Raw genomic sequence first — 21,819 nt, 5'->3', positions numbered from 1 at the left:
AGTAAAGCGCTTAGTTATCTGTCCGTGTGCAACATGGCGGAGGTTAAAGCGTTCTACTTAAGATAAAGCAAACTCTTCATCGAATAAGAGAGAGGTCAGATTAAGATCCTTGTACTCCAATGAAAGAAATATTCTCAGTCTAGTAGCTCTCGAGATAAGACCTTTCGGCATTTATTGTCCGATACTTGCAACGACGGGTGGTTTTCACCCCCCCCCCTCACCCCCTCCCTCTCACTATCGGCTCTTATCCCGCCTCACTATTCTTATCACATTCTTATTCTTATTGTAATATTCTTATTCTTATCACATTCGCGATAGCATTTATGCTTATTATTTTTAGGCTATTTTTAGATGAGGATTCGTATTTGGATTATTCGGACTACTGTTCTCGGACGATGTCGCCTCTGACTTTCTTTCATAAAGATGCGTGGCGCTGTAACTTTTTCCGGGAACTGACACGTTGTAGGCTCAGTCGCAAAGTGGACAAAGAATAGAAAAGGACTTAAACTCGCTTTTATTGTTGTTGTTGTTGTTGTTGTTGCACAGCGACATTTATTTCCCCATTTTCTCTATCGTCATTCACATCTCTTACGTGATCTCGAACGCTATCTCCGTATTTAATGTGATCTCCTCTTAAAGTCTTTATTTTTTCCTCCTGGTGACGTCATTTCGCATGCATTTGCATACGCGCATCCACGCTATGTTATAGCGTAACGGATAAAAGTACTAATAATTGGTTCTTATTGACAATCTTCTGGAAATTGAAGGTTCAATCCTAAATACGGTTGATACAAAGAATACAATTAGGAATTACTTAAGACTTCTGCTCAGTCATGGCTGACGAAACGAAAATAAGCTTCTCCCATGGATTAAATAGTAGTTTTATTTTTTAGTTTTTTTAAATCCCTACTAATTCCCGGGTTCGACAAGACTCACCTTAAAAAGCTCGGAGGTTACATCGGCCGAAACGCGAGAATAACATCTATGATGAGAACAGTAATCCGAATAATAAAAATTTTACAGATTCAGATAAGCGTTATCTGAAGATACCAGTTTCAATCCCACCCAAAGGCAGGCCAGAGGATTAGTTGCCCAAAAACCTGGCGAGACAACAACTACTATGTAAGGCAATAATAAGACTCAGTTTTCCTCTCCCGTTGCAGCTAACTGCATGAAGAAGGTCTGAGGATGAGTTGGCTGAAACGTGGTGAAACAACAACTATGAAGATGGGGATAACAGTCGGCAAAAAAAAAACCCACAAATTATGAAGCCTCATCTCAAAAGATTCCAAAAAATAAAAATAAAATTCCAATAATAATTTAATGTGTTTAACGAATGTTATGCCATTCAAACTATTTTATACATGTTATTCACATTTTTTATACATGTTATTCACATTTTTTTATATATGTTATTCACATTTTTTATATATGTTATTCACATTTTTTATATATGTTATTCACATTTTTATTTGATACATGTTATTCACATTTTTATTTTATACATGTTATTCACATTTTTTTATACATGTTATTCACATTTTTATTTTATACATGTTATTCACATTTTTTATACATGTTATTCACATTTTTATTTTATACATGTTATTCATATTTTTATTTTATACATGTTATTCACATTTTTTATATATGTTATTCACATTTTATTTCATACATGTTATTCACATTTTTATTTAATACATGTTATTCACATTTTTATTTCATACATGTTATTCACATTTTTATTTAATACATGTTATTCACATTTTTATTTAATACATGTTATTCACATTTTATTTTATACATGTTATTCACATTTTTATTTTATACATGTTATTCACATTTTTATTTAATACATGTTATTCACATTTTTTATACATGTTATTCACATTTTTTATACATGTTATTCACATTTTATTTTATACATGTTATTCACATTTTTATTTCATACATGTTATTCACATTTTTATTTTATACATGTTATTCACATTTTTATTTAATACATGTTATTAACATTTTTATACATGTTATTCACATTTTTTATACATGTTATTCACATTTTTATTTTATACATGTTATTCACATTTTTTGTCATACATGTTATTCACATTTTTATTTGATACATGTAATTCACATTGTTATTTTATACATGTAATTCACATTTTTTTATACATGTTATTCAAATTTTTATTTTATACATGTTATTCACATTTTTATTTGATACATGTAATTCACATTGTTATTTTATACATGTTATTCACATTTTTTTATACATGTTATTCACATTTTTATTTAATACATGTTATTCACATTTTTTATACATGTTATTCATATTTTGTATACATGTTATTCACATTTTTATTTTATACATGTTATTCACATTTTTATTTTATACATGTTATTCATATTTTTATTTTATACATGTCAGTCACATTTTTATTTTATACATGTTATTAACATTTTTATACATGTTATTCACATTTTTATTTTATACATGTTATTCACATTTTTATTTCATACATGTTATTCACATTTTTATTTTATACATGTCATTCACATTTTTATTTTATACATGTTATTCACATTTTTATTTTATACATGGTTTTCACATTTTTATTTTATACATGTTATTCACATTTTTATTTTATACATGTTATTCACATTTTTATTTAAAACATGGTTTTCACATTTTTTATACATGTTATTCACATTTTTATTTTAAACATGTTATTCATATTTTTATTTTATACATGTTATTCACATTTTTATTTTATACATGGTTTTCCCATTTTTTATACATGTTATTAACATTTTTATTTTATACATGTTATTCACATTTTTATTTTATACATGTTATTCACATTTTTATTTTATACATGGTTTTCACATTTTTATTTTATACATGTTATTCACATTTTTATTTTATACATGTTATTCACATTTTTATTTTATACATGGTTTTCACATTTTTTATACATGTTATTCACATTTTTATTTGATACATGTTATTCACATTTTTATTTGATACATGTTATTCACATTTTTATTTTATACATGGTTTTCACATTTTTATTTTATACATGTTATTCACATTTTTTATAAATGTTCTTCACATTTTTATACATGTTATTCACATTTTTATTTTATACATGTTATTCACATTTTTATTTCATACATGTTATTCACATTTTTATTTTATACATGTTATTCACATTTTTATTTTATACATGTTATTCACATTTTTATTTTATACATGGTTTTCACATTTTTATTTTATACATGTTATTCACATTTTTATTTTATACATGTTATTCACATTTTTATTTAAAACATGGTTTTCACATTTTTTATACATGTTATTCACATTTTTATTTTAAACATGTTATTCATATTTTTATTTTATACATGTTATTCACATTTTTATTTTATACATGGTTTTCACATTTTTTATACATGTTATTAACATTTTTATTTTATACATGTTATTCACATTTTTATTTTATACATGTTATTCACATTTTTATTTTATACATGGTTTTCACATTTTTATTTTATACATGTTATTCACATTTTTATTTTATACATGTTATTCACATTTTTATTTTATACATGGTTTTCACATTTTTTATACATGTTATTCACATTTTTATTTGATACATATTATTCACATTTTTATTTGATACATGTTATTCACATTTTTATTTTATACATGGTTTTCACATTTTTATTTTATACATGTTATTCACATTTTTTATACATGTTATTCACATTTTTATACATGTTATTCACATTTTTATTTTATACATGTTATTCACATTTTTATTTCATACATGTTATTCACATTTTTATTTTATACATGTTATTCACATTTTTATTTTATACATGTTATTCACATTTTTATTTTATACATGGTTTTCACATTTTTATTTTATACATGTTATTCACATTTTTATTTTATACATGTTATTCACATTTTTATTTAAAACATGGTTTTCACATTTTTTATACATGTTATTCACATTTTTATTTTAAACATGTTATTCATATTTTTATTTTATACATGTCATTCACATTTTTATTTTATACATGGTTTTCACATTTTTTATACATGTTATTCACATTTTTATTTTATACATGTTATTCACATTTTTATTTTATACATGTTATTCACATTTTTATTTTATACATGGTTTTCACATTTTTATTTTATACATGTTATTCACATTTTTCATACATGTTATTCACATTTTTATTTTATACATGTTATTCATATTTTTATTTTATACATGGTTTGCACATTTTTTATACATGTTATTCACATTTTTATTTCATACATGTTATTCACATTATATTTTATACATGTTATTCACATTTTTATTTTATACATGGTTTTCACATTTTTATTTTATACATGTTATTCACATTTTTATTTTATACATGTTATTCACATTTTTATTTTATACATGTTTTTCACATTTTTATTTTATACATGTTATTCACATTTTTATTTTATACATGTTATTCACATTTTTATTTCATACATGTTATTCACATTTTATTTTATACATGTTATTCACATTTTTATTTTATACATGGTTTTCACATTTTTTATACATGTTATTCACATTTTTATTTGATACATGTTATTCACATTTTTATTTTATACATTTTATTCACATTTTTATTTTATACATGGTTTTCACATTGTTATTTTATACATGTTATTCACATTGTTATTTTATACATGTTATTCACATTTTTATTTTATACATTTTATTCACATTTTTATTTTATACATGGTTTTCACATTTTTATTTTATACATGTTATTCACATTTTTATTTTATACATGTTATTCACATTTTTATTTTATACATGGTTTTCACATTTTTATTTTATACATGTTATTCACATTTTTATTTTATACATGTTATTCAAATTTTTATTTTATACATGTTATTCACATTTTTGTCATACATGTTATTCACATTTTTTGTTACTCTTATTCATCCCAACAAAGTACATTTCCACTTGGATGTAAGGGTTAATATTTGAGATCATGTCAAACAGTGAGTTTTGTGAAAAGATGAACGGAATATTTGTTCACATTACATTTACATTTCTTCACACCATTGCAGTCAGGGAAGCAGGAAACAAGGATGGAATTCTAATGTGTAGCTGTCTGGGGAAGAAACTATTAGAGTAGAACGGTTTCTGGCATTTAAAGACTTCAATAGTGAAGCGGTGGGATTTTGCTGCTAAACGTGTTTTTGCGTTGAGTAGGTACAAATCCAATGAATTCATCAGAGCACATTCCATTAAAGTACTTGTATAACAGGCATAGGAATGCAACAGTGTGGCGATGAGGGGGTGGAGCTTTGTTGATAATGCGACCTATTAGATTGGAGACTAATTTGGAACCCTTTCTAAAACGGATGCACAAGTTTTATATGCACCAGATGTGGCCTTGACATGCATGGTGGAATACATTCACACTGTCAGGTGCGAATACTTTTCTAACACAGTAGAGAAAGTACACGTTCTTTGCAGCAAACTTGGCAATGTTTTCAATGTATTTGTTCAAATTCATGTTATTTGTGAATGTTAAGCCGAGAAGTTTGCACGATGGGCTTTCAGGTAGAGTGCTATTAGACATGGCTATCGATGGTTTAGAAGATTTATTGTAATTGTTAATGGAAAGCAGTTTAGGCTTAGCAGCATTAAATGTTACTAATTATTTACGTTCCCATTCCACTACAGTTTGAAGGTTGTTTCCTAAAGTTTCTGCCATTTCCTTGGATATGTGTACATTTGTTTTTTCCTCGTATGTCTATATAGATCGTGGTGTCGTCAGTAAATATAGCCATCTCGTAGATAATTTTATCAGGGAGGTAGTTTATAAAAACTAGGAATAATAAAGGTGAAGGATAGACCTCTGAGCCACACCCGCATTTATATCATGCTGTTTGAACGAATGGTTATCAAGAGCAATCTGAAATTTTCTCTTCTCTAAGAAGGATCTCATTATATTCAGTATTTGTCCAGTCAAATCGCATTCATAATGGCTTCTTAACATTCATAAGTTATTTTTTAATCATCTATTAAACTTGCTTTCTTCTTTTCTATTTTAAACTAACAATGAAGAAACTTAAACTGTTTATCTTATTCACTAAAAAACAAGTAAATCGAATACGTCCGTTCACACCATATTACAATTGATACTTTTCATGGTTCAAACACACCTTTAAGCAACACGCACAAAACTTATAACAGGAAACGCTAAATTATTAAACGTTACGAGGGGCGTGCAATAAGTAATGCCCCTCACCCATTTCCAGTTGTCTGATCTAGCTGAAATTTTGCATGTGCAATGATTTATATCTCTATGGGTTATGTGGCAAATTACAGCTCTGAACTAATTGTGGTTTCTGTTTTACAGGTGTTTGAACTGAGTCAGGTGTAAAATGGAGCTATGTTGAATGTCGAGCAGTGATCCGGTTTTTGGATTTGAAAGGACGCACATCGCAGGAGACTTTTGATGAAATGAAAGAAACTTATGGTGATAATGCCCCATCATATGACCTTGTAAAACGCTGACATCGTGAATTCAAACATGGCCGGAAGTCTGTGGAAACAGCTCCCAGACCTGGTTGCTCCCCTTCTGCCATTGATGAGGCATCTGTCCGTCAAGTTGAGGCTGCCATTTTGGAAGATCGGCGCATTACTATTCGCCAAATAGCCCAAGATGTCAAGATTAGTACAGGGTCTGTGGAAACTATCATTCATGACCATTTGCATATGCATAAGGTGTCTGCCAGATGGATTCTCAGGCTGCTCACACCATTCCAGAAGCGAGAACGCGTCGAGTGCTCGGGGATGAATTTGGAGATGTGCCAAGAAGATGAGTCAAAGTTTTTCAAAAGATTGATTACACATGATGAAACCTGGGTCAATCACTATCATCCAGAGACTAAAGTCCAGTAAATGCAATGGAAGCACTTGGACTCACCACCTTCAAAGAAGGCAAGGGTGCAGCACTCCGCTGGCAAAGGCATGCTCACAGACTTCTGGGACCAGGATGGAGTAGTGATGACAGATTTCCTGACAAAGGGTACCACAATTACAGGAGCCTATTATGCTTCACTTTTGAGGAAATTAAGGGAAGCTATCAAAATCAAGAGGCGGGGCAAGATCAGAAAAGTTACCCTGCTCCGGTCCACAACTCGCATGTCGCCAGATCAGAAGCACGGGCGTGTGGTTATAAAATCCTTCCCCATCCTCCCTACTCTCCTGACCTTGCACCCTCTGACTTTCACCTCTTCCCAGCCATGAAGTTGTTTTTGAAAGGAAAGCGTTTCCCAGATGATGTAGCCTTGATTTCTGAAGTCACGTCGTGGTTGGAGGACAAACCTGGGATATTCTACAAAAACGGTCTCCCGAGCGTCATCAAACAATGGGAGAAATGCATAACTCTGGGTGGTTCATATGTAGAGAAAGACTAATAACTGTGCCAAGTTTCGTTGCTCTACTGTTATGGGAAGTGGGTCAGAGGCATTACTTATTGCACGCCCATCGTATTTTTATTGTATTGAGCAGTTCATTAAAATGTAATTTAGATAATCGAGCCCTGCATCAACGAGGGGAGCCGATACGCGAACAAGCCATAGAGAGGAAGGTCCCGAAACGGTGCGTATTTTCTCCTAACAAATCGATATTGTCTGGAGGACGACATGAAATATATCACGAAAATAAAAAAATTATAAAAAAAAAAAACATCATTATATATAAGTGTACAAGTGAATAAACTAAGAAATGAAGTGAAATATCACTCGAAAAAAAGATGAACACAGTTATAAACAAGTCCACGAGAGAATAAACGATGAAGGCCCTGAAACGACTTGTTTTCTCTCTCTTGATAACTGATAACATTGACTGGATGCTGAAATGCATTACTTCACAGTGAAAATTGCTAAAAAACATAATTATATACAAACCTACAAGGTAAGGTTTTTTTTTTTTTTTTTTTTCAAAACATAATATCTTCTGTTGTCCGCTTGCTTCATGGTGAATTTCTGCTACTGTTATTGTGGAGAAAGTGGCTACTAAGAATCAAGATTGCGCCCGCATGCATTTATGTGGAAAAAAGTCTCGTGGAATCTCGGGGAATCTCGGAGAATCTCGTACCCTGATTCCATAAATAACGAGAGGAGGAAAGCGGAAAGAGAGACGAGTTTGAGTCACGAAAACGAACGGACGTGTGTAAAAGAAGAGGTAGAAGAAAAGAGTGTGGTAAACAAAACAAACAACGACTCGGTTGAAAGTAGAGTTGTAACGAACACAAGCTATTCCGGCATGACGTCAGGATTTGACCCCAAGCTAATTCCTTTGTTTGATGGCAGTAGCACTGATCACTCAGTGCAGGAATGGGTGGAAAAAGCAGAATTAATATGTCAGCTCAGTGGGGTGAAGCGTGTAGAATGCGTGGTCCCAATGCGCCTCACTGGGGAGCATATGCAGTATACCAGCAGTTTGCTGATGAGGAAAAAACAGATTTTGCCTGCATCAAGGGCGCCCTTTTTACAGCATTTGCATTAGATCCAATTACTGCATGGAAGGAATTCATGGCCCGAAAATTACATCCCGGAGAAACGGTGGATGTGTATCTGGCTGAGCTAAAAAAGCTATCGGTCCTCTTTGGAGGGATGTCAGACAAAGGCTTGGTGTGCGCCTTTGTTGCAGGATTACCTAAGAGTGTGAAAGATCTGCTCCGTGCCTCATCCCAAGTGGACGAGATGGACATATCAGAAGTATTGGCGCGGGCACGAGCAATACTAAAGAAAAACCCTAACACTATAGACCAACTGGCAGCTGTACAACCATCACAGGTTGGATTGCAGGACCTGGGCGCAGCTACAACCTGCTATAAGTGTGGAGGGCCCAACCATTTGGCCCGTGATTGTCTTTTGTCACGTCAACCAACTCGAAAACTTGACGGGTCGCAGTGCTACAAGTGCAAAAAACACGGACACCTGACCCGCACCTGTCCGGGAAACGGGCAAGGGGAAGAAGCTACAGCGCCAGTCTTCTCCCCAGATCGTCATTGAGCAGGGCGCTACCGACTGTAAGCATACACATTAATGGAAGCGAGCGCCTCGCGCTTGTGGACACTGGGTGCACCCAGACTTTCGTAAGCAAGATATGCTGTGCCACTTGGAAAGCAGAGAGAATTCCGGTACTAACTGTTCACTAGCCTCTTGTGGGGTGAGCATTATCCGCGCAAGCATCAACGACGGGCCTGCAGTAGCCGTGCGAGCCCTGGTGATGGAGGGAGAGCTTCTCGGGTACGACCTACTCCTGGGTATGGACTTGATTACACAACTGGGTGGAATTACCGTGGACAGAACCGGCAAGATACAGTTCTCCCGATGTGAGGAACATGTTTGTGCTGCCATAACTCTCGACAGGCCTGACTTTCATGCAGAGTATGATAGAAACACCAATGCATGGACGGCGTCTTGGAAGTGGTCAGACGATCAGGCACCAATATCCTTGCGAAAACGGTTATCGGAATATCCTCCACCCATGTGGCTAAGGGAACAGTATGAAGAAGAACTGCAAACGTGGATCGACAATGGCTGGCTTCTTCCATACCCAGAGGATGAGCTTGGCCCCCCTCGAGGGCTGATTCCCTTGATGGCCGTCGTACAAGAGACCAAACAAAAGGTCCGCCCCGTCCTAGACTACCGTGAGCTCAATGAGCATGTCGACCCATATACAGCAAGGGCTGATGTGTGTGCACTCAAATTAAGGGAGTGGCGACAGCAGGGATCGAATGTGGCAACTCTGGACCTACGCAGGGCCTATCTGCAAATACGCATTGAGAAGAAATTGTGGCCATTTCAGACTGTGGAAATTAGAGGAACCCGATATTGTCTAACCAGGCTAGGGTTCGGTCTAAATGTGGCCCCAGGCATTATGACAGCAATCATGCATGCTATCCGGCAGCAAGATGAGACAGTGCAACAGACAACATCCTCATACATCGATGATATATTCGTCAATGAGAACCTCATGTCAGCGCAATTGGTTAGAATGCACTTTGAAAGCTTTGGACTGACATGTAAGGAAGCAGAGCGTCTGTGCGATGGAGCAAAAGTTCTTGGCCTGCACGTGCGCAGTAGCAAGGAGGGACTTTGCTGGAGAAGAGGAAGTCACGTTCCCAAGGTCCCATCAAACATCAATCGACGAACAGTGTTTTCGCTTTGTGGAAAGATGGTAGGCCATTTCCCTGTTTGCGGTTGGCTCAGGGTGGTCGTGGCAGCCATAAAGAGACGTGCAACAGCCGTGTCGTCGGGATGGGACGATGCACTACACGATGTCACCCTAAGGAGCATGTTGACAGAGACTGTGTCCAGAGTGACCAGTGATGACCCCGTTCAGGGAAAGTGGTGCGTCAGCGGGAATGAGTTCACGGTCTGGGTGGATGCTAGTTCACTGGCCCTTGGAGTTGCCCTTGCAGTTAATGATTCCATTATTGAAGATGCCTGTTGGCTTCGGCCAGAGAATGATTCGAGGCACATAAACCTGGCCGAACTTGATGCCACATTGAAGGGCGTTAACTTGGCGCTTCAATGGCACGCCAAGGTTCTGCATATCATGACTGACTCGGCATGCACTCATCGGTGGATAACCGATGCATTAAGTGGAAGAGCACGGCTGACGACACGAGCATCGAGTGAGATGTTAATTCGAAGACGGCTTGCCACCTTGGTCGACACCAACACAGAGTACGACCTGACCATGGACGTAATGTTGATCAGGTCTGCGCTCAACAGAGCAGATGCTTTGACAAGAGTCCCTCAACGATGGCTTCTGGCTGGTGCTCGGAGAGATGCTGATAATCTGCAAAACACATGTGCAGCAGTTGTGTGTAATGTGGATACAGCGCGCATCATGGACATTCATCGACAGTGTGGACATCCTGGCATCAAGCGGACACTGTACTTTGTCAAGATGATTGATCCAGGAGTAGGAAAAAAAGATATCCGAAGAGTGGTGGAAAGTTGCGAGGCCTGCCAATCCATCGACCCAGCTCCAGCACGATGGAAGAAAGGGGAGTTAGGAGTGAGTGGTAAGTGGCAGAGAGTGGGCATGGACATCACACACTACGGTGGCAACCACTTCCTTACCCTCATCGATACACGTTTCGCAGTCTGGAGACTCCTCGGGCACCAGGACTCTTGCAACATTATTCGCCAGCTGTCATCCGTGTACTGTGAAAGAGGTGCGCCCGATGAAGTGCTGACGGACAACGACCCAGCTTTTTGCAGCCATCAGATGAGGCAGTTCTTACAAGAATGGGGTGTGCGGCTGCGGCTTAGATGCGCTTATGTGCCTTCTGGCAATGGTATAGCTGAGAGAAGCCATCGCAGCATCAAAACAATTGCAGCCAGGAAGCAGTGCACCATCGCAGAAGTTGTGTACTGGTATAATCTCATGCCAAAGGATGGCGTCTCTCCAGGAACGGCGCCTGCAAACGCAATCTATCAGTACCGTGTCCAAGAAAAAGGAATCCACCCCGATACAACTGTGGCCACTGAGATAGAACGGAATCGATATGCCAAAGGGGATGCTGTCTGGGTGAAGCCGCCAGGAAACCAATGTACTGACAAGTATAAACGAGGCACAGTGACCGATGTGGTGAGTCAGCAGTGTGTCCAGGTTGATGGCGTACCCCGTCACGTTAGGGACCTACGGCCGGCGACACATGTACCACCTCCAGTGAACGATGAGAGTGATTCTGACTCTGAGACGAGTGGGCCATCGCTTTGGTTTGCACCATCCCTATCAAGCAGTGACTCTGATATCAGTAACCTCCACGGAGATGAAGCCTTCCCCGACCATCAGGCGGTGGATGAGAGCGCACGCGAAGACGAGAGCAGCACTGTCCCCCTTCGTAGAAGCACCTGACGGCGGCGATCACCACCCCCTGTCGTCTCTGTGATCATGAGATCAGGGGGGAGTGTGGAGAAAGTGGCTACTAAGAATCAAGATGGCGCCCGCAAGCGTTTATGTGGAAAAAAGTCTCGTGGAATCTCGGGGAATCTCGGAGAATCTCGTACCCTGATTCCATAAATAACGAGAGGAGGAAAGCGGGAAGAGAGACGAGTTTGAGTCACGAAAACGAACGGATGTGTGTAAAAGAAGAGGTAGAAGAAAAGAGTGTGGTGAACGAAACAAACAACGACTCAGTTGAAAGTAGAATTGTAACGAACACAGTTATGTTAGTAATTTTTATGCATAATAAACGACCGGCTCAGTTCATAATAAAACAATAAAAGTAAATCGTTTATGTTTTCTTTAAAAAATTCAGTTCTAATATTGATTAGTATTGTTTTTTTTTTGTTTTGTTTTTTTGTTTTTTTACAATTTATTTTAGGATTGAATACAGTTGGTTAAAAATCTAGACAAACTTGTTCAAGCGGAAATCCTTTGAATGCGGTTATTGACAGGATAACGTTAACCAAAATACCGTATCTGCAATGTTGACGAACATTCTTTTAAACAGACAGAACAAGAATAATCTACCTGTTGATTAGGTAAAAAGTTCACTTTAAATTTCTGTATAAATTCTCGAGTTTGACATAAACATTTTGGAGATCGATAAGATTCACCCAAAGAAGGTCGGAGGCTACATCCGCTGAAACGTTTTGATAATAACATCCAAGGTTTGAACATTTGTGAGAATTAACCAAATCTAATGCTATTGTTGGTTAGTAAAATTATACCACGTTTTCTGTAACTTTCACATTTTTCACATTTTTCACACGATACGCAAAGGTAATATTTTCTAACTCCAAATTGTTTCCTTTTTAAAAACATAAACCAAAAAAAATCTCACAGTAACTTGAATTATTTAAAATGTAATTACTTTAATCTCCAAAAGTAATGTTCATAGAAATTTGATGAAAATATTTGTTATAAAAATGCAAATTTTTTTTTCGTAAAATCGTTAATCCGCTACTCTGTAATATCGAATGTGTTGGCGTAAAGTGAACTTGGAAACCTGTGATTATTGTGCGCCCACGTTTTTCACGAATTAATACGAGCGGCAAATAGTACTTCGCTTTTTAATTGATCCCCACAGACACATGGCGCAAAATACATGCACGCTTTCAAGTTGGTAATGGCAAACGCTTGTCCGTTATAAAAGTTATGATTTGTTAATGAGAAAAGACAGGTGAATAAGTCGGTTTATTAAGCTGGAAAACGGAATGAACGAGGATGCAATAGAGGAGGACGATTTAAATATAAAGCTGATGATACATTTGTTCCACGATCAGAAAAGTAGAAAGCATAAGGAAATCGCAGACTACAGTTTTTTGTTGCTGTTGATCCTATAATATGATAAAAAAAGGTTATCTCAATCGGTTGCTTAAAATAATTTGAGAAACGTACTATCTATCGTGTCTGTTTGTGTGTTTGCTGAATACATTTAGGGTATTCCACCAAGGAACGTGAAGATTTGTAACAATGAGCTCTTAAGTATGTAGATTTTTCAGTAAGAATTTTCAGTCTACGACTACATATGTATGCATATATATTGCATATTCTTTCGGTCCCTTTTCGTTTGAAAAAGAGATATATTCTCGAAATATTAAGACCTCCACATTCCCAGTTATATCAAACAGTAAGTTCATATTTACTGATTAGTATTCTGATTATCTTGAAAAATAAATGAATATACGAAGTTTAAAAAAATAACAAATGAAATTAGACCTTCTTTCGTGTCTCCATTTTTGTTCATACGTCACACAAATACATCTGGTTCCCTGCATTGCTACTGCTTTCTTATACTACTCCATATATCCATATGCATATATATATGTGTGGGTGTGTGTGTGTGTGTGTGTGTGTGTGTGTGTGTGTGTGTGTGTGTGTGTGTGCATATATATTATATATATGTAAGTGTGTGTGCGCGCGTGTGTGTGTGTGTGTGTGTGTGCACGCGTGTGTATGTGAATGGACAGTGATTGTCGCCGTCCGTCCAATTTTTTCTGATATCCTCGTTTAGTGAGTTGCTGAAGATTTGTACAGATTTTAAGGGTCTTTTCTAAACAGTAAAAGACTTCGTATAAATGAAATCATGGTCCATCTATATGATCTATAGAATGTAAATAAATAATTTGTATTTAGTTCTCGCAAACGTTACGATCGAACACCTTATTTCTTTTCAACATAACCTCATACACACAAAAGCACATAGACATATATATATATATATATATATATATATATATATGTATATATATATGTATATATATATGCATATATATATGTTGGTTGGTTGGTTGTTTTTGTTTTACGGCATATCAACCCTTTTTGGGTTATTTAATGCCGAATCCAAAGATTTTGAAGAAAAAATATTTTTTTTTGTATATTTGTTGTTTTCACGTCGGTTTCTATTTAACCCATAGCTGGGACCCTAACAGGTACTACCACTCCGGGTCAGAGTGGACCTGGGAGCAAATGTAATTAAAGGGTGGCTCCACATTCCCCAAAGCCCACAAGCTGGGGCTTCACCACTGGATATAGTTTAAGGTCATATCCAGGACCCCCATTGAGGGACTTTTACCCTCTGCAGGGGGACAGTCGGCGTATTCTAATGCCTCACCGACAGGGCCATATATATATATATATATATATATATATATATATATATATATATATATATATATATGTGTATATATATGTGTGTATGTGTGTTTGGTAAAATATGTTTTTCAATTATATTTCACTCTTTGTGCATACCAATCCTTTTTAGAAGCTCAATGTCTATTAAATAAAACAACAGAGCATATATAAAAGAATAACAGTATAGTTACATTCCAAATATTTATTTTTCATGCAAAACAATTTCGATACATTTTTGGAATGTTTGAACAAGTTGTCTGCATGTTCGAGATGCAGTCGTCGGCATAGCGCTCAGTGCACTGCCCTCCCCATGCGGTTGTGCGTGTCCAAATATTCTTTTTGGGGTGTTTGCTACATTCGTTTATTATATGGTTTATCATTTCGTCCTTTTGTCCACAAAGTCTACATTTACTATTTTCTGTGTTTTAGCTATTTTTAGCTATTTTAGGTTGTTATGTGCAGTCCCAAAAACGGAGTGTTCTTATTAGCCCTAAAAGAGCCCCTGCGCCACACCCAAGAGTTATCGCAAGGTATAGAGAAACAAAATTATATAGAAATCAGTTAGTTAAAACTTTTCAGAAAGGTTTATAAAAATCCAAGGCATCGGAAGTTCCGTAGTTTCTCATTCTTCTTGTCTGTAAAGTTGATCTTGTTTGGACAAAGCCACATCAATAATTTGGCATTCATTGGTCTTTTTGTTCACAACTACAATATCCGGTTTCCTGTGAGTTATCTTTCGGTCACACTGAATAATAAAATCCCAGAGAATCTTAATGTCTTCATTTTCCACAACCCCTTATACCATTTTTCCGTCACTTTTATCACAAACTTTTATCACAAACTTCAGTGCAGATTTGTACTAACGTTCGTGTTCTTTTGAGCAAGTATAGAACACACACTAAGGATGTGTGACATTGTTTCAAGAGATATACCACACAACATGCACGTATCAGAACAGTCCTTCCCATAGATGTTTTTAATCATTACATTTGTATTTTGTGCCTATTCCTTGGCAGCAAATTTAAGATTTTCAAGTCACTTTTTAACTTTTTAAATAATTACTAAATATTGGGTTCAATATAATATAATAATGAATACGAAATCTGAATTAATCAAAATATCATATTTAAGCGTATTTTACGCACACACAAGATATATATATATATATATATATATATATATATATATATATATATATATATATATATATACAAGATATATTGTTTCGTTTTTAACTCCACATGAGTTGTCTTCCTTTCTTTTTCTGTGGATCACTCTAATTCAAACAAGTGAAGCATGCATGGTCCCCCGTGAGTGCACAGTGAATGAGGCATAAAAAATGACTAAGTTCAGCATTTGCCCCCTCCCCATTTAGCTCCAAAAGTTCCCAGGGAATGTCAAATTCTAGTGAAAATGAACAAACGGTGCAATTTTAGACCTTAACATATGTAAATTTGAGTTCTGCACCATGCAAAAAGAAATGACTAGGTTTATCATTTGTCCCCCCCACCCCACTTTGCCCCAAAAGTCCCCAAGGGATTAATATATTTAAATTTGAGTTCAGCATCATGCAAAACACTACATAGAAATACACAAATTTTTAACAAATATGGTAAAATAGTCCCAAAAACGGAGTGTTCTTATTAGCCCTAAAAGAGCCCCTGCGCCACACCCAAGAGTTATCGCAAGGTATAGAGAAACAAAATTATATAGAAATCAGTTAGTTGAAACTTTTCAGAAAGGTTTATAAAAATCCAAAGCATCAATTTTTTTAATAAGCACAAAAGTGTCAATTTTAGCCATTTTAACCCGAAAGGTACCCCTAGGTGGGGGGCTGGAGTTTTCCTGGAAAATCCGTTCTGTTACATATTTACTTATATCATGTTTAATGTTTTCGCAAAATTTCAAAAATTCCAAGGCGTAGTTATTGAGGAAAGTGCAGACAGACGACGGACGAATGGACAAACCGACAAGGGTGAATTTGCAGGTCCACCACCCCCTTTTGCCGGGGGATCAAAAATATATTCACATTATGATAGGCTTAGTTCAATGCATATCCGAAAACGATATGAATATTTTATGGAAACTTTTATATCATACTGATGGATTTTATTAAAAAATTCAGATAATTTGTTCCATGTTTTGCTTGAATAATAAAATAATTCAAAATAAAACTGTAAATGCGGCTGACGCTGTTCTCGGATAATTATGGCTGACTTGTGTTGCTCTTAATTCTGGTGAAGATAAAGATAATTTCAGAGAAAACAAAATTCAGGTTTTACATGAACGACCAAGCAAATAATGAAGCCATTTACTTGAAGTTATTTTCATCGATGTTTGTTTGTTTGTTTGCTTGTTTGTTTGTTTGTTTGCTTGCTTGCTTGTTTGTTTGTTAAGTTTCTTCTTATTTAAAAAAAAATATCTCATTTAACATTTCAATTAAAATAAAAAGAAAACATCATTGTATGGACTTTCTCTCTGTCCATGTCACATTATATATATATGTGTGTGTGTGTGTGTGTGTGTGTGTGTGTGTGTGTGTGTGTGTGTGTGTGTGTACGAATATCTATAATATAAAGCTGAACGTCTGCGTGTGTGTCTGGTCACGAATAGGCTCCTATATGGTTGACTATTATAGAAAACTGATTACATATAATGATACAAGATGTATCGAGACACATGAATGGGTATGTTTGATCTGGCATAATGATGATTCATTAGAATTGTGGGGTCTGCGTACGCGCCTGGTCACCAAAGTGTGGAAATTAAAAATTTGAAAATTAAAAAAAAAATGTTTGCAAGTGTTTTTGATATAGATGTATATAATAATACTTTGATAAGTATGTTTTAACTTAAATAGGGATGGTATAATAAAATTGTGGAGTCTACGTTCGCGCCTGGCCTCCATAGAATGGAAATAGGCACAAACTTTAATAAAGACTTTTCATATCTATCTGTGTAAGTATACTTTGATAATTATGTTTCAGTTTGAAGAAATATGGTATAATAAAATTATGGGGTGTTCGTTCGCACCTGACCTCCACAGAATGGAAATATGTCACAAAGTTTAACAAGTTTTTTTAATATAGATCCACAGAATATTGTGATAAGTGTTTCAGTGTAAACAGGTATAGTATAATAAACTATGGGGTTTGTCTATTTTATTTTTACTTTCATTATATTTTGCTTTGGTTTTGATACCCCCAAATTCGAAGCTATCTCTTTACAGCCCTTCCTTTTCATAACCTATCATACTTTCATAAATCAAAGTCCATTTTCTGTAAGTTGTTTTTGAACCCAGTTAACGACGGGTACTTTTGCTAGTATATATATATATATATATATATATATATATATATATATATATATATATATATATATATATATATAATAAACAGCTGATGATCCCCGTTTTCTGTTTAGCACTTGATTTCAAGATTTTTGTCTTTTCTATTCCACCGTTATATTGTCGAATACTTTTTTGAAATTGTGGATTTTCTCAAAGAGAACTGACTTCTATAATTGGAATTTCTGAAATCCGGTTCACTAATTGTATACGTTTTTTAACAAACGTAATTAAATGTCACGCATAATGCAAATGCGATTCCTACAGCTACATACCTAGAAAATGGCGCTATTAAACTTGACACAGAAATATGGGACAAGAAAGAGAAAGAAGCAACCTTAGTAGAAGTTAGTGTCCCTAATGATTAAACAGAACGAAGAGGGAAAATATAACAAAATACAAAAGGTCATATGTATGACCTGAAAAGAAACTGGAATCTTAGGAAGATCTCTATTCCAGCAACCGAACTCATGAAAAAGTATGTCAAAAACTACCTGCCAAATATACGTCATGAACCAAGTGCAAATGAGATTCAAACAATTTCATTTAAGAATATTTGAGATAGCGCGTGAATGTCTGGCATCCGATAGGATGCCCATCCCCAGCTAGAACAAAACAATAAAAAATAATTAATAAAAAAATTACAATTATCTCCCGAAACATTCTAATCTCAAAAACCATTATAATCCCCAAAATAATTGCACAAAACGATTAAAATTCCTTAAATAAATCTACATTAAAAACAACGTCTTGCGCAAAAAGTAAGTGAAATGTCTTACGCGTCATGGGGTTGCTGGCGGTCAGAAGATGGTCGGTTCTCGTTTGACTTGCTCGAAGTCAAAAGTTAGGAACGATGCTTGGCTATTTTATTCTCGTCTACCGGAAATGGATAATTTGCATGTCTGTTACTGTTTGTTTACGATCATTTTTCTCTTCAGGGTCATTTTTTTATTTTATTTATTTATTATTATTTATTTTTTTTTTTTTTTTGAAAGAGGTCTATTGTTATTATTTTTTTTTTAGTTTTATTGACAAGAAGTTTGTTTTTTATTTTACGTTTTTATTATTTCGTACGTGACTTCCGACAGAGCTGGGGGGGGGAGACTTATCACTATTTCGCAACTTTTCACACTCCAACCTCGACCTTCAGCTTTCCTTTGTTATTAGAGAAATTTTCTAAAGTATACAAAACTGTATTAGCATAGATACTGCCATCTTGAATATTATTATTAGGCAAGCTCTAAACTCTACCTCATCGCCACAATGTTGCATTCTTGCATCTGTTTTACAAGTACTTGAATAGAATATGCTCTGATGAACTTACACTTGTACCCCCTCGTCATACTCCCGACTAATCAAACAAGCAGCAAAATCCCACCCCTTCGTTGTTGAGATGCTGGAAAGCCTTTTACTTTAATAGTTTCTTTCCTCAGACTGCAAAACTTTGTGATTCCTTCTCTGTTTCCTGCTTACCTGACTGTACTAATATGCAGAAGTTCAAATGTAATGTGAACAGACATCTTGCTGCTCAACTCCCCACAGTTCTCTGTTATACATGATTCTAAATAGGTATCGCAATATACTTTGTTTTAAGGCGAAAAAGAGTAAAATCAAATCAAATTGGTTTAAAATATATTTGGAGTCTAAAGAAGTACTTTAATGGAATTTACTCTGATGAACTCGCAGCACTTGTGCCCCCTCAACATGTATACTCCTGACTAACCCGACAAGCAGTAAAACCACACCCTTCCCTGTTGAGGTCTCTAGATGCCGAGAAGCTTTCTATTCTAGTAGATTGCTAAACTTTGGAATTCCCTCTCTGTTTCCCGCTTCCTTGAATGTACTAAACTGCAAAAGTTATAATCTAATATGAACAGACATCTCGCTGCTCAACTCCCCACAGTCGTTTGTTAGACATTATTCCAAATAGAAGTCTTTTACGTTCTAAGTGTCCTTGCTTTGGATGAAAAAGATTTTTTTTTAAGTTAATAAAAAAAGAAAAAAAAGAAGAAATGTATCTCCCGCTGAATCGAAATCCGCAGTAATTTTTTTTTTTCATTTGAATGTTAATTGATTACAAATTAATTGTTTGATAACTGAATGATTTTTTATTACTAATTAAAAATTGCAAACAACAAATCCATCATCTGTCGCATCGCTGTAGAGTTGCATTTTTGTGTTTTTTTTAACAAGTACATTCACGGAATATTCTCCACTCCAACGTAAATAACCTCGAACTCACTGAACTAGCAGCAAAATCTTACCCCTTAACTGTAAGGTGCCGGAAGATTTTTCTACTTTGATAATTTTTTTCCTCGAACAGCTTGCCTTTGGTATTTTATTGCTGCTCCCTGTTTTGTTTTTTTCGATCTATGCAAACATCCATGAACTTAAATGTAAACAAACATTGTGCGGCTCAGCTCCCCACTAAGACTACTCCTAAAACTCCGACTCCCGTAATAGTATTACCGTACGCTTTAGCGGCAAAATGCATTGTTGAGGACGAACAAAATTTTTAGAAAGGAAAAGATTTAACCACAGTTTTTTACCGTTAAAAAAAAAAAAAAAAAAACTAAAAGTACGTAAAATATTCTTAAAACAACGTGATAACCATAAAAATTAAAAGCATTCGTGGAACACAATATAAAATCTTTGAACTTTATTATATTTAGGTATGTTTGCCGAGTTACGGACTCACCAATTTGTGGCGTGGTCTCTGGCCTTAGTAAAGGTCATCTTGGAACTAAAACCACACCGACATTTAATATGAATCGGGATATGAACATTATGTTTTTTTTTTTCGAATGAAGAAAATGAAGGATACAAACGTGCATGTATAATAAAATGAAAATAAAATGAAACATTGAAATAATAGAAGGGTCACCAAGTAGTAAGTGCTACCTAAAACATAAACTTTTGTAAATCAAAAATTAAGAGATAGCGAAATTTTATTAAAAAAATCGTAAGTAATGTAGGTATATGAGTATTTGGAAGCGAGACATTATGTATGTGTGTGCATTGGTTTAGCTTGTTTTGATTATTGTGTGTATAGATGTGTGCACGTTGTTGAAGGTGGGATGCTGGAGTTATTGAATTCTTTTTGCCTCCTCTTTGCACGGGAGGGAGTGTTGAGAAGATTCCTGGATCCTGTTCAAGGTGCATCTCGTGAAGTTTCTGTGTGTCTTTTGGCTTTTTTTTCATATGAGTGTCTTACTTCGTGTCAGCTTATTACTTTCACGTGTAAAGGATTTTCATTGGTTAGAAATTATTCGGAGTTCCCACGTTTCTATGAAAACTTCCTCGCTTTGGGGAGTGTAGAGAAAATTAAATACCAAAGAAGCGAAGAAAGAAAGAGTGTAGCAATTGTAGTCATTTGCTTTTTAGCGTTCCTAGGAATAACTTTATGATTAAGTCGCCACAATATCAATTACCCCCCCCCCCGATTACGAAAGATTGCTTAAAGAGTCAAAAAGAAATATATTTAAAAATACGAAAAAGAAAGCGTAGTTAATTTTTAATCTAACTTGTCTGGACATCTCATTCGGTAAACTATGTATGACATAATTAAAATTTTAATACTGTCATCAAGCTCCGAAAATAAACACTTGTCAATGTTGAGCCATAGTTACGCATGTTTCAGAAACCACATTTCGCTATCACTATTATCATCACTACTATCATCAGAATAAAGCGTGAAAATCTCATGTGATTTACGTCATCAATCTATAAACATTGTCAATTACAGTGGATCTATTCGCAACCAGTTCGATAACAAAGCAA

Source organism: Euprymna scolopes, chromosome 17 (assembly GCF_053919585.1).
Source record: "Euprymna scolopes isolate OS-2025 chromosome 17, ASM5391958v1, whole genome shotgun sequence".
Classification (NCBI taxonomy): domain Eukaryota; kingdom Metazoa; phylum Mollusca; class Cephalopoda; order Sepiida; family Sepiolidae; genus Euprymna; species Euprymna scolopes.
The sequence above is the reverse complement of the archived record's forward strand: the minus strand, read 5'-3'. Positions refer to the sequence as shown.